This window comes from Mustela nivalis, assembly GCF_964662115.1.
Source record: "Mustela nivalis genome assembly, chromosome: 10".
NCBI lineage: Eukaryota > Metazoa > Chordata > Mammalia > Carnivora > Mustelidae > Mustela > Mustela nivalis.
In genome coordinates this window covers 80,087,765-80,105,555 of record NC_139029.1, presented here as the reverse complement: position 1 = coordinate 80,105,555, position 17,791 = coordinate 80,087,765, and the positions used below count along the sequence as shown (strand labels likewise).

Genomic DNA, 17,791 nt, shown 5'->3' with positions numbered 1-17,791 from the left:
AATCTATTATTGGCTTCTAAATGCAAGCTCCTATGAATCTGTAGAGGGCTCTCTACTTTCCAACAGAGGACAGGGCCCACCAGAAATGCTGGGGGAGTTAATCCCTCCTGTAATAGCATTCATTAATAATAGAGGAGAATAAATACCCATCTTTCCCATTCCTTGGGTAGGCCATTGCTGAAGTCAGCTTCTCTCAGTCTCCTTCTTACCCCATCACACACATGTACATTCATTTCCATGAGTTAATTTTCAAAGAACCTTGAGTTATAACTGAAGGAGGCATTTTGGGGGTTAGCAGTGTTGCTCTCGTTGTATGTAAAAGTGGTGAAGTGGAAGGAGAGAATGAAAGGCATGGCACGGTGTCCTGTTCACCCCACCACTCTTCTCCCCACCACCAGTCTGATAGGCAGCAGTCTATAACACAAAGAGAAGAAGAGGTTAGGACATACAGAACTAAATTCATAAAAGACATTGTAAAATTATGGAACCAAGTTACTCTACTCTGATGACAAAATACAGCATGGAGCTGGGAAGAAGGACTTTTCTATTCCCTGTACTGGGTCTTCATTGCCTGACAGCCCCCATTATAGTGTGGCTTATGGGGCTACTACCAGACAACTGCTGTGGCAGGTAGTCTTCATTCTGAGGATTCTACCAAGGCTGGTGCAACACCTTGCAAATAGCATGGGAGATTTCATCTAAATGAGTATATCCTGGGGTGACCCTGCATGCATACTTAGTGAGTCTTGTAGAAGAGGCACTGGGGTTCCAAAGTAAGCAAGTGGGGGCTCTGAGCTGGTGAAATTCAGGTAGTTATGCTTATGTGCCATGATTTATAAGATCTAGGTCTTCAGATTACACAGTAGTTAGGCATCCAGATATGTGGTGTGCAGATGTAACAGAGCTCTGTACTGGTTCTACATTATTGAAGGTGATTCTGCAGAGCTCTTTTGGGGACAACAGATACATATGGAACAGATGCTGTAGCCTTTGCAATGTTTTCTAACTCTCAGAGACCTTTGAGAATAAAATATGTCTGTAAAAGAAAAAAATGCAAGAATGAAATCAGAGAGTCCAATCTGTCTCATGCTTCTGGGTGTTTTAAAACTCACTATTAGAGAGGAAGTTTCACCAGCTCTTCATTAAGCAAAATGCATAATTCTAAGAGCAAATAGGAAAAGAAAAAAACTAAAACTGCCTTGCATGGATTTCACCTGTCATCTAGTGGTTGCTTAAACATCCCCTTAATTCCCAGAGAAATGTTTTTGAATGATTTAACTCTGTATTTGAGTTTTGTGTCCATCTTTCGTTAGGCCTTTGTAGAATAAATGCATGACCGAAGGAAAAATGGACAGAGGAAATAAATCATTGTAGACAGAAAAAAAAAAAAATGTGTGATGGCTCACCTAGAACTAACCTCCTTTTGAATGAGACAAAATTGACAACTAGCCAAGGTTATGCATCCTACAAATCCCCTGGAATGGAAACCATCTCTGTCCAGCTGAATGTCCCATTGCCATAACCATTGCCAGCACAGCAGTAGAAGTGATGTCTGTTCCCCTCTCCCACCTTGTTTTTAGCTGACCTATTTTATATCTAGAAGCCTACTGAAATTACCATTGGATCAAACTGAGAGTGATTTCATCAAACAATTGGCCAAACAGTCAATTTATGAATCTCTTCCCCATCAGCAACATACCCTCCCTTCACCCACTCAGGAAATAGTCAACTAAGGGACTGTGTTGCCTCCATGAATCATTTGTTTTATGAGTAGATAAGTCATTGCCTTCAGACTTGTATTCACAAATATTTATTAAAAATTACTTTTTATCCTATGAGATATGAAAAACATATCTAGGAGTTAGGAGTCCAGGGCTCTTATCCTACTCAGTAACTGAAGACCTTTGTGACCATTTTATGTGTTGATTTCCTCATCTGCAGATTAGACCAAGCATTGAGTGTGGTGCTCTTCAAGCTGCTGTTGGACCTAAAAGTCTCAAATGCTTCCAATCTGGTAGCAAAGCACAGAAATGCATCTGTAAAATGACACCAAGTAAATTTTGCTCTTTCAGAGAGAATTTTAGGAAATGTGAGGTGACATTCTTATGACATTCTTATTCTTCTTATGACAAAATTCACTACTCATCAGGAGTCAGGTTAGTTTATGGATTCCTCAGTCACATTTTTTTTTTTTTAATTTAACCAGGGTTTTGTTTTTTTTGTTTTTTTTTTTTTGAGCTATAATTGACACACAGCATTATGTTAATTTCAGGTATACAACATGATTCTCTATATATGTACATGGAAAAGTGATCCTCACAATAATCTATTTAATATCCATCACCACACATAGTTACAATTTTCTTTTCTTTGAGATGTTTCTCAGTCATCTTGATCTAATTCAATCCATACATTCTGGAGGGCAATTGGCCAGAAAACCTCAGAAGCTATGTAGACAAAGCAAACTTTCTTAAGAGTTCTGTAATACATTTTTAATGTAAAAACTACACTCAGAAAATTCTTTTGTGGTGTTCCAACATGAACTTAACAGAGAAAGCTGGCTTTGGGGGGCTTTAACAAGAAAGTACAAGAAAATTCTAGGTCCCAGGCTAAAACGCATCATAGAGATATGAGCTGCCTGGTTCAGGATTTGTAATGACAACATACTACTCATCATAGCTATGTTTGCTAGCATTGTCTCATTCGTCCTTATCAATAACTAAATAAATAATACTGCAAGGTGGTTATCCATATTACCTTCATTTTACAGATGATGAAGTGAAGACTCAGACTAAATATCAGAGCTGGAGCTTAAATCCATGCACATCTTGACACCAAAAGTTGTAATGGTTGCCTCTGCCCAATCCCTCAGGACACATTAAGCTCTCAATGAGGCTGGGGCTTGCTTTTGGAGATACAGGTACAGAAGGAGTGGTCACACCACACATTTCCTCAGAAAATCTTTTCTGACCTCTGATGCCAGTCTGATGGCTCAAGGTTACTAGGTCATGCTAAAGTTGTTGTAGAAGTGGAGTTTAAGGGAAAAGGAGGATTAAAATCAAAGAGAATGTCTACCCCATTGATTCAAAGTCCTAGTACTTTCCCCTTCCCCCCAGGCCAGACTAGAAGGATTATGAAACTGGGCACTGAAAAATATTGAAAGGGAAGCATATCATAAAAGGTAATTTTAAAGGGGTTCAACAAGAAGCACCTAGTCTTGTGTCACCACATGCCAATCCACATATCCTCACAGCCGTCTCTCAACTGCAGAGGGAGAAATAAGATCTGCCTACTCTGCCTCTCCAGAATGCTGTAAAACTAAACGGAAACGTGTGAAAAATGCTTACAACTCATTGAGATGGGTTAAATGAATTCAGGGTGCTCTCTTTATTTATTATTACAAATTTTCATTGGTATCCAAAGTAGCAGCCATTCAAGACAGCTCTACTCTCTCTACACAAAGACTTATTTCTGCCACCCACTCAGTGGTTTTTGATAAAACTATCTTCCTCTTCTAAAGAAAACCCACAATGGCTATAAAACTATTTTCCTGGGCTTATAGCTGAAATGACACACAACTCTAACAAGTTCCCACTCCATAATATGCTTTTGAGTTCTTCTTTGAACCCTCTGCATATTCTCATCTCTCTGTCTCTCCTGAGTGTGTGTGTGTGTGTGTGTGTGTGTGTGTGTGTGTGTGTGTGTTTAAAAGCCACACTCCTAGGTCTGAGAACAAATGAATATGTCCTCAGGGGAAGTGTTAAATCAGTGACATGAAGGTGATTTAAAGGTCTTGGGGGGCATCCAATATTATTAAGCTCAAAGCGGAGCCCTGACTTTCAAGGAAATAGAGCCAGCTGAAACTAGCATTCTCGAATTGAGAAAGGGAGAGAGACAGAGACAAACAGAGAATGTTGAATTTACAACTCCCATGTTAAGATAACTCAAAAGGAGAAAGAAAGACATTTCCAGAGAGGAAATAATTTTTTTTTCTAGATTCATTGCATAAGTGAATTCAGTGCTTTTCTGAAAAGCTTTGTGCAGGGTGCTTTTTAACTCAATTTAGTCTCCACTTTAAATTCTGTTTCTTGGGGCAAGAAAGCTTTTTTTAGAGCAGAGCTAGGTAACAGTCAGCCTCCTGGATAGTCTGAAGCTTATGAAAGTCTTACTCTTGCCTTTCATCTCTTCATAAAACCGTACAATCTCCTGATTACCCCAAATTACAATGTTTGCCGCTAGTCCCTTTAATCAGATTTGAGCAATTCTGTTTAGTCAAAAAAAAAAAAAAATCAAATGGCATTTCTCTTTCATACGGTTTTTTGCACTTCATAAGAAGAGTGAATTCTGTTATCCTTCATTGCTCCCCATGAGAGATTTTTCTTTTAATGTTTTGAAGCCATGATTGTTGTGTATCAAGATACTCAGTCCTGGCCCCATGGTGGTGGATTGGATTACTTTGCTGATTTCTTACCTGCAGTGTAAGACTCCCATGTAGATTAGGACATGGTTTAAGAGGAATTATCTCCTGTTTTTAATAGATCACATACTGAGTCTCAAGCTCCAAATTCAACAGAAAATCAAGCTAATTGTTCATTTCTTCCAGGATATCCCTGAAGGATAATTGACCTCTGCAGAGCAACTTCTTAGTAGGAAACTAAATAATTAAGTTGGAGAAAATACATTTCTTGTTCACAATTCCAATGATAAAGGTTTTTTTTTTTTTTGTATGTGTGATGAGATTATAACCCTTCATGACTTTTCTACAAAAGACAAATGCACCTTCCCCCACCCCCCCCAGCCTATTTTGAACTGGTTATTCCAAGCAGGACACACATTCAAATTACTGTTATAAATAAATCTTTATCTTTCAAGTTATTAAAATGAAGTATTCTCAACCTCTCTTCATCCAATAAATCAGATTCTTCTGTACCCATTGGGTTAATCCTTATACTAAAAGAATGACCTGGAAACATACAGTATAGACAGACATTGTAAAATGATAGGTTTGGATGTTTTCCCCAATTGGCACATTTATTCTTTACTATTTTAATCTACTGTGCTTATCTGCCTATTCTATAAATTTTTAGCAGTAACTATGATCCACACTCTTCAAACAATAAGAACAATGCTAACCCCAAACTCTTAATTCAATTAAGAGCACAAATCAACAGCCCTGATGAGACAGTTGTATTTCTTATGATGTTTAAAAGCATCTCAATCCAAAACACTATAATATACAGTCTTTTCAAAATAAAAGCATACCTAATATATGTTTCCAAATCACTAAAAATTACTCTTAAATTACAGAGGCCATGACATTTCCTACAAAAATCATCCCCAATTTAAATCAAGTTTTAACCTAACCATTATAATCCTCCAAAAGGTGCGTTGCCATGAAATAGTTCAAGATGCTTGAGAAATAATGGAACAATGTTCCTCAGCATGGCTGGAGGCATGGGAAATCTCCCCTAGGAGAAGACAACTTTGCTAGCTCACTACACATCCCTAACCACCCCCAAAGTCTCTAATTTGTAAATTGCTGAATCAGTTTGTGCACATTTGGAAAATTACTGCTTTCCTGCAATTTTCTGTAAGCTATTGCTAAATTGTTCTGTTGAATGTTAGTGAAAAATTATATTTTTAAACCACCTCTGAATCCTAAAAGCCCATGGCACAGTATTCTGTTTATGTGAGCAATTTAGCTTTATTAAACAGCATGACATAGACTAAGTGAGCTAAGATAAGATTGGTACAATACGTGCCCCAGAATCATCAGCCAGCGAAGCCAATCAGTTTCCATCCTGATTATGGAGAGCGGAACGGACACCTGAGAAGGAGAAGGGGGGAGACTCTACTGCCTGCTCCCCAGATGGATTCCACTCCCTCTTTCACCTTGAATATTATTAGAAGAATTTTTCTAGACAGTGCAAGTTTGAAGAAGAACACTTTCCAGAAAGTATTTGTTTCTGAACTTCTACCAAACCACCAATTAAGAGAGTTTGCTTCGCTCATCTTAAGCAATAAGGTAATATGATTCCCAAACAGAATTTGAAATGCTCTACTCTGAAGACAGAATTTTTTCATTCATTAAACAAGCAGAATAAAGTAACCCAGTTACATCCCCAGAAGTGAGAAGGAATAGATGCATTTAACATTATTTGCCAGTATACAAAGTGATGTTAGCTTTGCAGACCAAGGGAATAGAAATGGTGATGGAAGTCCGTGTGTCTGTGCCCTCCCGACTCTCCCTGCCTTGGAAGTTGTAAAAAGGACGAATTAAAAGGAAACTTGCACATATTTAGTGAATCGTCACATAATGTATTCTCCTGCATCACTATGGAAAGTAATATTCTTGCTAAGCGGTTTGTTCCACTTTAAATCTTTAGATACTCAGCCTTCTCTAAGGTCATTGTATGAATTTAGACACACTATTCTGGAAACTAAATTAGCCTGCATTTACTGGGAAGTTGAATGCAGCCAGACTAATGGTGGTGCAAGTGTAATTGGTTCCCAACATGTGTCACTGTGTGTACTTCTCAAGCTCTAGAAAAGATGCATTATGGGACTAATTTTTAAATGTTAATGGATATTGGACATTTGCCAGACACCCAGCTGTGCACAAAACACTGAGATGGTAAATAGCTCTTGATCTGTTTAGAAACAAATGATGATGGTTTTTAGGATTCCACAGGACTGACGGCATGGCAACCAGCTCAGACTCAGAGACTGACCCCATTAACAGCATTGAAGGGAAATGTTCTGATTTTTACCATCAAAATTAAGGAGCAAGGCCATCGTGTTAAGGCTCAAATTATTTTTGATTAATATTAAGGAAAGTCTAGTCCCTCACACCTATTAACCTTACCTGTGTTAGCACAGCTCTTTGACAAGTGTTTTGGGTTTGTTTGTCTGTTTTCTATGGGATCAGGTCAAAATGAAAATGTCTTCATCAATTAGCTTGGGTGTAAATGCTGCTCTCGGAATGACCTGCTCACCTGTGCTTGCAAAGAGAGCCTCGCTCTCCCACCACGCACCAGCCCCAGGGTTGACAGAAAGGCAACAGGTTTCCTATCACTTGATCTGTTGCTCTTATCATTTTAATTGAAAGTCAACGAATGGAGCATTTTTCTGTAAATTCTTCCTCCAAAAGGTCTTACTAATTGTGTGCACTTGGCCAGTCAAGCCTACTAGAAATGGCTTTTTTTTTTTTTTTTAATGTTGGTGATGAGCTGCTTTTGATTAAAAAGCACGAAGAGGAAGTGTCATTTTTAGCATAAACATGGGAAAGAAATGGATGCAGGGCACTGCAGCCTACTGTTCCTCTGGAAGGAGACCCACAGGGGGGTGTATTCAGCATCTAAAATGCCATCTGAGGCTATCAGCACGGTTTAAATATTTCATCAGCCAAGGAGAATATGAACATGAGCCGAGCTGGTCTGACATCGTTTCTGGAGATGTGTGAGAAGCACCAGGGGAGCTCTGGGTTGTTGGCAGCTCAACAACTAGCAATTTGTGTAGGGTGAAAGCAAGAGAAAAAAGACAAGGGAGAGGGAATGCTGCCATGTGAATCCAGCAATCGTGAAATACGAAAATCTGGATTTTGAGGACGTCGCACAGTTATGAAATAGTAGGGAGAACTCACTTGTGGAGGTGGCCTCACTTGTCATAACTTTGCTGAGGGACCCTCCAGGTAGCCAGGTTTCCTTTTCACACTTATGTTGTTTCAGACGCCTTGGCAGTAAGGAGACTCAAGCTGCAGTCTTGGTCCACTGTTTCCAAAGGTGACTTGCCCCAACAGACTTTGATGTCTGAAAGGCGCAAATTCAAATCCTGCCTCTGCCACTAGCCAAGAACAATGGGATTTTAGGCAAGCTGCAGTCTCTCTGAGCTCCCTTTTTTTAACACCAAACAGGATTATGACCAAGGTGCACTAAAGTGCCCACAGCACAATGAATACTCCATACATGCCAATAAATAAAACTTGTGTCATGTCACATAATAATAAGAGATAACATTTGAAATCGTCGATATTTTGCTCCTTATTATAAATTTTAAAAAATATCTTAGTGAACAGAATATCCTTCCTTCGTTTTATATTCTTTTTCACAGTTGCCTTTTGGATAAACGTTTGTTGGAAGAGAAGAGTAACAGCTGGTTGGAGAAATTCTCCCAGATCCTCATGCTCCTGCCTCTCAAAGTTTTTTGCACCTCTAGGAATAAGAGCCTAGGACAAAGGACACAGAAAATACTGAAAGAGGCAGGGATTATCTTTCAAATCATCAGAGACTGAATTTCAGATTTGCATACCTGCTAAAGCAAAGAATTTAAAGGCTCAGATGGAGTCTGCAATAGGTCTTCTCTCTTCCTTCGGGTAGAAGCTGTAATTTGGGATGTCTCGTACATTTGGTTTGAAGGCCATTTTCAAATCACAGATTCAGATATTTCTTCCTTTTTAACAGCTTTGTTGAGATAAAATACATATACCATGCAATTTACTAAATTTATTAAAGCATAAAATATCAGTATATTCTCAGATATGTGCACCCATCATCCCAATTTTAAAACATTTTCATCACCTTGAAAAGAACCCGAATACCCTTCAGCTCTCATTTCTCATCCTCCCTGCCCAAAGCCCTAAGCAATCACTAATTTAATTTTTGTCTCTATAGAGATCCCTGTTCTGTACTTTCACATGAATGGAATCACACAATACTGTAGTCTTCTGTGATTGCCTTCTTTCACTTAGCATAATGTTTTCAAGGTTCATCCATGTTGCAGTACGTATCAGTACTTCATTCCTTTTTATAGTCAATTAATATTGTATTATCCTTTATCAGACAGTTGGATTGTTTCCCCCTTTTCTCTATTGTGAATCATACCCCTATAAACATTCATGTATAACTTTTTATGTTGACATGTTACACTTCTCTTACATGTTTTCACTTCTCTTGGGTATAGACCTAGTAGTGGGATTTTTCAGTCATAGGGTAAATGTAGGTTTAATCATTTAGGGAACTGTCAGATTGTTTTCCAAAGGAGCTGCACAATTTACATTCCTACCAGCCATGTATGGGGGTTGTATAGAGACAGCTGTAATCAAATTCCAATTGCTAGCAAGTTCTTTCTTATACTGAACAAGATTTGCCTCCCAGATTCTCCCCATTGATCCGAGTCTTGTTCTATAGAACAACACCCAATAGAAATGCAGGTTCCTCCCTTTTCTAAAATTCAGGCCTTCTACTAAAATTGCATCCCATGCCCCTTCTCTAAGGTTTTTCATCCTCTGATGAACACACCCTTGAAGGTACTTAGATATCCTTCATCCTTGCTTTATATCCCTCTCTCTTATTTTTCTTGCTAGCATGCAAGCTCCTTCAGGGAAGAGAATTTATCTACACTGTTTAATGCTTCACCATTTTGTCTCCAGCACCAAAAAAAAAAAGAGTTGGCATATAAAGTCCAAGAGATATTTGCTGAATAAATATATGTTGAATGATTGAGTCTCAGTTGCCTCCCCAGGGATGTACTGTAATGTTGTGATATCTTCTATCCAGAGTTGCATAATATACTCCAGGGGAGTTATTGACTAGTGTTGAGTACAATGAGATCATTTCCCCCTCTGTAGAAGCTTAGAAAACTAATTTCATAACCTAATGCCTCTGTATATACAACACTACAAACTTGGAGTGAGACATTCCTTGTTTTGAAGGGCTGTAATGAAGTCATTGCAAGAGAATGTTATAAATATAAATGCAGACTGATAATAACCAGACTGATGCACAAACCTTCTTCATTTCTGTCACCAGTTCTATACGTCCTTTTCCAAGTATTGTGTGATGACTGAAGAGAATGTAAATGCCTATCTGGTTTGAATAATTTTAGGAGATTCTAATGATGCCGAGATATTTAGCTGAACAAACAGGAGTGAGGACAATACATATCTTTATTTCTTGTCTCTGAAAATGGGCACTGCGAAGAAGGATTATATGGGGAAGAGAAAATCTCAGTATTTTATAATTCCATTCAAATTTTACCTCTACCGATGTAACAGTGGGTGACTGTTCTAATGTTTTTGAAATGCCTTCTGAATTGTGATCCTTTATTGTTGAATTAGTTTCTCCTTAAACTTCAATGAAGAATGGGAATGCATTGTAATACTAGGATCTGCAGAGAGAACATAGGGTGTAGACGTCCTGATTAGACGGGAAGAGGAAGTGAAAAAGAATCTTGCTGGAACTGAGGAATGGCAGGAAGGAAAGATGCAGATGTAGAGGGATATGTATGCATGTAGATCTGTATATGATCTCTCTCTCAACCTACCCTTTTCCCACCACCCTTATCATGGGGTCATAGCCCAAGGGAAGGTGGTAATACAAAACTTAAAATTCCAGGGGAAGTCAGGAACACTGAGAACAGTATTCCAGGCCCCAGATCTCTAGGACATCCCCAGGGTTTGGGAGCAAGCCTAGTTCTCATGGTGCCAGAGCACTGGCACACAGGCCGTCCTGGGAGGAGGCCAGATGGATGAACCAGAGGCCAACATGAAACCATTCAAAGCAGAGGAGGCAGATACCTTATTAGCCGGCAGCTCAAAGTACGCAGGGTAGGGGACAGTCTTCGTCAAGAAGACTGAGATGAATTACAGAACATAAAGACACTACTTTTTCCTGTGCGAGGCTTAAGTAAATTTATGAGCCCACTACTAAACCTATAAGGTATGGTGGATAGGGAAAACCACATCAGAAGAGATGCAAGAAACTAGCCTGTCACTTTGGCTGTCACCAATTTCTAGGAGACTTGAGTCCTGGGAGTTCTCTTAACTTCCCTGTGTCCTCTCCCTACACACTAATGTTTTGTCCAGTATCTCAGTGCTTAAATCTTTCTCCCCAGGTCAGTCTTAGCACAAGAGATCAGATCAATGCCTAGAACTACATAGATCTTAAATGTCAACTGGGTGGGAGGGAAGGAACCATTCCAGGACAAAGGGAGTGCAGGTTTACCCCTGGTAGCTGTGCATAGGCAGATAGAGAAATGCAGGCAATGGGTTAACTTCAGGAACCTCTTCTGGTTGCTTCTTCAGGAACCCATCTGACTTCTCACCATCACTTCCTCTCCAATGGTGATCCCAAGATTGCTCCTCAGTGCCCACTGAAGGCACCCCTGTGGTTTGGTATGGAGCTGGTAGTTATAATTTTGGATGAGAGAATATTGAGCTTTCTGGATAAATGGTTTTCATCATTTTCTCCAGTATTTACAGGACTGTGCTTGCTGGTGCTGAATAAACAGACACAGGAGCGAGTGCCTGAGAGAAGAGTACATATTGTAACTGTTTGTTTTGGAAAAGTAATTTCCTCTATCAGTTCATTTCCATCAATTTTATCAATTCACTTAAGCCGCCTAATCCAAATGATATGGCACATACTGAAGCAGAAATGGGAGTTACTTCAAATCTCTCCTAGTCCTCCATATCGGTGCACTTAAAAAAAAAAACCCAGGCCAGGCTGGCTGGAGACTGAACTCCATTTCCATAGCTCTTGTTTGGGATTCAAGAGTCTACTGTGTTACGGAGCTGTATGGAAAGGGGGAAAAAAAACTCATGTTCATCCCTTCAAGCTGTCTGTAGTCATTATGTGATGTGATGTCTTACCCAGGTTGTATAACAATATGTTGCACAGAGGTTGCTAACAGGAAAACAAGTGAAGATTCTGTATGCTGCTAGATTTCGTGAATATTCCCAGTACAAAAAAAAAAAAAAAAAAAAAAAAAAAAGAATAGTAGAATCAGAAAATATATGATTCTGTTTCTTGACAGATTGATACCCAAAGCAGGTTTCACAGATATACTAATTTTAACAAATCCATCTTTGGAAATTTTTTATTTACAGAATACGCTGCTGCCTCCTTTTAATGTAATGAGATTTCATAATGAAGTCCAAATACAATCTGGTAGAGGAAGAGGGCATGTAACACTGATTCTAATAAGCTTGACTAAAATCAATAATGTTGTTAGTTTCCCCGAAACCAGCCTGCATTGGCTCACAGAGCCTTGTTCTGCCTAGAGCACAATATTAGCGGTTTATACTATATCGGACAGTTTCTTCCATTGTGGGAAAAAGATAGAAACCGAAAAAAATTAAGAAATGTTATTCAATGTGTCTTTAGGCTTTAAATGACCACAAATTCGCTTGCCTCTTTTCATCGGTTCCCAGTTTCTGTGGAAGTAACTGGGCGGCGTCCCGTTTCCGCTCCTCTCGCGACGCCTGGTTCTTCAGCGCCATCTTGCCATTTCCTCTCCGGCTTTCAAGGCCTCACCCGAGTGCAGGACCGCGCACAGGCGTGTGGTGAGGAGCGCACGGAGGGAGCCCTGTGTCCGGAAGTCCCTGTCCGCGCCTCGGAGTTCGGCGGTAGAGACGTTCATTCACACTTAAGCATTGTCTGGTTAAAATGCAGACGCCCGCGGCAGAGTTAGTGGGGCTCCAAATGGAACAGGTAAGTTTTGACTGTGGCGTGCAGAGACGCCTGGAGGTCCACATAGGCCCCCCAAGAGAGGCTTGGCGGAGCGTGCCGAACGCCCAGGGAGGGTGCGCGGCCCCGAGGGCCAGCTTAGCCCGGGGCAGGAGAAGTGGGCAGAGGGAGAAGAATGGGGAGTGGGAGTGAGGTGACTGATCTAGATAACGATACTGAACACCTTCTCTGTCAAGAAACTTCCCACGGGGACGCCTGGGTGGCTCAGTTGGTTAAGCAGCTGCCTTCGGCTCAGGTCATGATCCCAGCGTCCTGGGATCGAGTCCCACATCGGGCTCCTTGCTCAGCAGGGAGCCTGCTTCTCCCTCTGCCTCTGCCTGCCTCTCTGTCTGCCTGTGCTCGCTTTCTCCCTCTCTCTCTGATAAATAAATAAAATCTTAAAAAAAAAAAAAAAAAAGAAACTTCCCACGCCTTTGCATCTGTTATCGCGCTAAAACCTCATAAAATCCTATGGGGTGGATACTATTAGGATTCTTTCCCCCCACCCCCCGGTTAGGATTAACTTTATGAGCAATTTTCCAGACCCTCTCTCTGGCTTTTCTCTGTGTAAACTTTTGCCTAGAAAGCTCATCCTCCTGGTGTCAATTGTCCGCTCCTGCTGTTGACTTCCAAAAAGAAACAACCAGTCAGAGAACTCTTGCTTGTCTGCTGAGCCCATCCTTCTGATACGGTTAGTGAAATGAGGTTTGAATAGAAACCATATGACACAAGTCATAAAAGGGGCTGTGGGGCTTGGCCGACTCTGTATTGGGGATGATGGGCCCATATATCGGCTGATTCTTTGCTTGGACTGATCCCTCAAACTCTGCATCTTAATTAGAACTGCCTAAATGAAAATATCCTCCTTTACCCCCCACCCCTCCCCAAGGCTGACTCGCTGAATCACTGTTTTGGTGCATAGAGTTCACAGCCCTAAGCAATTGTCCCAGTTTTCCAGGTCCTAGTTATGCCTCGGAGACATATTAAGTTCTAACCTCGCCAGGTGGCATGACTGCAGATACCTGAGAAAACTCATGTTCATAAAATTCGAGGAGGGCTTCTCCATCAGAGTTATGATTCTGCTCCCCTGAGACCAGTTTGCCTGCCAAGGGCCAGCTCACACCTTATTCTTATCTGTGTTTTGGACTCCCAGAAAGCTTATATATTTGATGCATATGAAACGGCCTAATATTGTTAGCTAACCTGTTCTATGGACTTGGCTATGTCTCTTGAAAATATACTGCAAACTACTTGACAAAGGAGACTGCATCTTGCATATTTTGAAGTAGTTAGAACGGAGTACTAGTGGGGGGTACTCAAAAATGGCTTTTGGTTAATGGGCTGATTAGTGACAGAGAGTGGAGCTAGGATCCTAAACACAGCAGAACGAGCTCACCAATTCTGATGATCCTCGTATATGCTGATTGATAATGGCACAAAGTAAACACATAAGAGAAGATATCTGGGTCCTGGACATTTCTCACAGTTGATCTGGCTCAAATTCAATTAAACTTAACGCAGGGAAATGCTAGAAAGAGAGCAAAGCCAAATAGCCCAAGGGAACTTCATTTTAATTTTGTTTTTATTTATTTATTTTTTAAAAGATTTTATGTTATTTGACAGACAGAGATCACAAATAGACAGAGAGGCAGGCAGAGAGAGAGAGGAGGAAGCAGACTCCCTGCTGAGCAGAGAGCCCAATGCGGGGCTCGATCCCAGGACTCTGGAATCATGACCCGAGCTGAAGGCAGAGGCGTCCCTTAATTTTGTTTTTAATCCTAAAATCAAATCAACTGTTGCTGATTGAATGCCTACTATGTATGAAGAAGTATGCACAAAGAAATAGATGTCTGAGAGGCCTGTCTTCTCTAAGCCCCAAACCTTTCAGGACAGAGCACTGGATTTAGAACACTGAGCACCATGTTCTGTTTCTGCCTCAAGATTCTGGAACAAATTATTTAAACTCTCTGAGCCTAAGGTTTTATTTTTTTATTTTTTTTTGTTTTTGTGCTATACTTGTACTTAAGAGGCGGGAGCAAAAAGAGCTATTTTGCTTCCTTGTGTAGTTTGAGAATTAAGCCATCATTGGAGCTCAAAGTGAAACACTTCAATTTGAGGCACCAAATTTTACTATTTTTAAGAAACTGTGCTAGACCCTGTGTTTGACAATGCAAACTGTGACTCCTGGGGCTGTGGCAGCTATCATATGACCATAAAGACACAAGGTAAGGACAATTCCTCTGTGCTATGAGAACAGCAGAGCAGAAAGACTGTGACAAAGGCTTACTCCTTAAAGACCTCATTCTGCCCTGGAGCCACTCTACACTGAAGCTTCTTGTGGTGTGAGATATTTTCCTTGCTGTTTCAGGTATTTTGATTTGCCCAACCCCTGCCTTAACATGAGCTTAGAGAGCAGAAAGGAAAGAAAAAAATTCCTGCCTAGCATATTAATCCTCTTATTTACTTAAAAAAAAATATATATATATATATATACACACATATACATACTCAAATGCGTATATATAATTTTTAAAATAAGTTGTCATAATGATTGGCTATTTCTCAGAAGGTTGGTTTGAAGATTGGTGAGATACCCATGCCAAAACCCACTATTGAAGTATTAATAATTTCCTTTATTATCGTCGTTCTCACCACCAGACTTCCTTCCTCTGCTCTCCTCCCCATAACACTCCTTGCCTCAGATCTGCCCGTTGTCAGCACCTCGGTGTCAGGAAGGAAACACAACACTGCTTCTCTGCAGAACTGAGCCAGCAGGATAGAGAGAGCTAAGTGCTGTCAGTTATATGGGCTAGTGAAGAGGGTTCGCTGCTTCCTTCACAATTTTGGAACCCTGTAGCTATTCACCCTGTTTATGTAACAGATGCTAAAAAGAAAAGAGATGTCAGCTTTGAAAGCAGAAACCCGTACTAACCAACTTCGAAGTGAGAACTCTAATGAAAGCCAAAAATAACAAAGTTCTCTCCTCCGTGACAAGAAAGGGGTATTAAAAATTCAGGCAACCTGAAATAATCCATTCAAAATGGCATAAATCTTCACCATATTCCAGAATATAACTTTTTCTGCACTCATCTGAGTGTGGTAGTGATGGAAAGCAAAATGGACACTCTCTATAAACCAGTGATAGAGAAATATGAGTAGCAAAATTCAAAACTGATTGATAGACCAGTGTAACAGTCTATATTTTCAGTGAAAGCCATAAAAGGTATAATTTTAGAGTAAAATGTGCTATTTCAGTGAGGCACAGGGTACATTCATGTTTTTTATTACCGCACATATTCATAAGGTCTAAGTCCCAACCCACCCCCCAAAATGAGACTCACAAAGATCCAGAGTTAAACACATGAGTATCTACAGACACATGGGGATATAAAAATATATCAATTTTATTTAGAATGTCCTACAGAACTTCTTTAAAGAATATACTTAGAACTTACATTTAGATAACCGTCACTCAACAATAATGTTTTTAGATTGCTAATATATAAAAACATTGCAAGGAACTCTTTCTTGTCAGTGACTTAGGGGTATCTGCTATTGGCTTTTACAGATAAGTTCATGAGGAACAGTTAAGATACATGAAGTTCCATTGCTTCTCCCTTTTGCACCTCTGGTCCAAGTTAATGAAAAGGGCCAAAGTTCTTTAGTTAAAGTTTGAGAATAATGTTTGGGTAATATGTGTGAAATATTTGTCACTTCCCCAGGAATTAAGCTTCAGTCACAGCAGGCTGCCAAATTAACGTTAATATTTAAATACTAAGATGATTCCACAAATAATATCTAACTACATAAGGAGATTTGCTACTTAGAATTTTTGGAGTACATCTATGAAATCAAGGTTTGTTGAACTTTGTGTCTTCTGGGAAAAAAGTTCCCATGGCGGCGGCAGGGCTACCGTTCTTAAAAGCACCACTTCTACCCATTCAAAGATTTCAAGTATGTATGATTGGCACTGTTGTGTTTTGGAATCCTGCTTCAATGAGCAGAAGTGTTAGTGTTAGGAAAGTCAGAAAAGTTCCTTTCATTCAGAAGTGTGAAAACATGTGGATTTGTTTTAATAGACCCATTCTGGACGCTGAGAGAGGGCTTTGAACTGGATATTGATATTTCCATTGAAGCTAAAGGGATTGGAACTGTTCACTGGAATAAATAGAAGATATTATGTCATGATAACAACAACAAAAATAAGAACTAGTGCTTCTCATTACGTGACTTGGAAGTATGGTTATTCATCTTACGGGAAAGACCATCATGCGCAGCTGGAGTGCACTGGTTACTGGTGCCCTCTGCTGGAAAGAATAAGCATTTCAAGTACCACCCGGGCTATGGCTGAGCAGGTTCTCCCTTGTTGTAAGCAATATGGATGGATCCATATTTCTTCCATTTCACATGCTGTTGTTGTAGAACACATAATGCCTAACATCACCCCAAGGAAGAAAAATATCTTCCCAAACCAAAGACAGGATGCAGAGGCTCATCCCTACTATGTGCTCGCGTTAGGAATAATGGCTAGCTATTAGCTTAACCTCTGATACATTCCTTCTCTGATCCTTCTGCCTTCTTTTAAACAAACTATATCATTAAATTCCTTATCCTTAAATTTGTCCCATGGTGACATTCCCTCCTACTTTTCTTTATCTGTCTTGGCATATTACCTAAAACAGTTCTTTAAAAATCATCTATTTTATATACTTCTTAGTTGTAAAATGCATCAATATTGTGTCATTTCAAACGTAGACAGTAGCTATGACATTGCTCACCTCAAAAGGCTCCAGTTTATCATAAATGATCAGTAACAGGGAGTGCGAAATCAAAGTTAGAGAAACATGAAAGACCTCCTCCTGGTGTTGAATCCTTTAAAGCCAGTTCGGACCAGCAGTCCAGCAGTAGGAAACCCAGCGGTGGAGGTGTGCCAGGGCTCGTGTGAACAGTTCACCGTTATTCACATCCCCGGAGTTGGATTGTTGAATGGAAGGTTCAAATGTGCCTCCTCAACTCAAAGCAAAACTAACCTGAAAACATAAATTGGCCCATTTGGGCTTCAAACTTGACCCAAATGTACAAAAGGGGGTTCGCAAACTTCAGGGAACCTGATTCAACCTTTTAGTTTGTTAAGAAACCCAGAAGAGATGGTCTTTATAGTTATCAAAGGTCTGCACATTACCTCATCAATGGAAGTGCACTGTTAATAGAAGCCGTCCCCCCACATGTCAGGGGCACCAACCCACTGTGCCTCAGAAGTCCCCAGATGTTCTCGGATGGTGCCAACC

General features: G+C 40.1%; 1 long non-coding RNA gene across 1 annotated transcript; it reads right to left on the bottom strand.

The window, feature by feature from the left end:
• Positions 1-8,053: 8,053 nt before the first annotated feature.
• Positions 8,054-12,482, bottom strand: LOC309841778. Its single transcript, XR_014299307.1, has 3 exons — positions 12,189-12,482; positions 8,308-8,459; positions 8,054-8,224 (listed from the first exon to the last, which is right to left on the bottom strand). It is a non-coding gene; the product is annotated as an uncharacterized lncRNA (long non-coding RNA).
• Between the last annotated feature and the right edge of the window lie 5,309 nt (positions 12,483-17,791).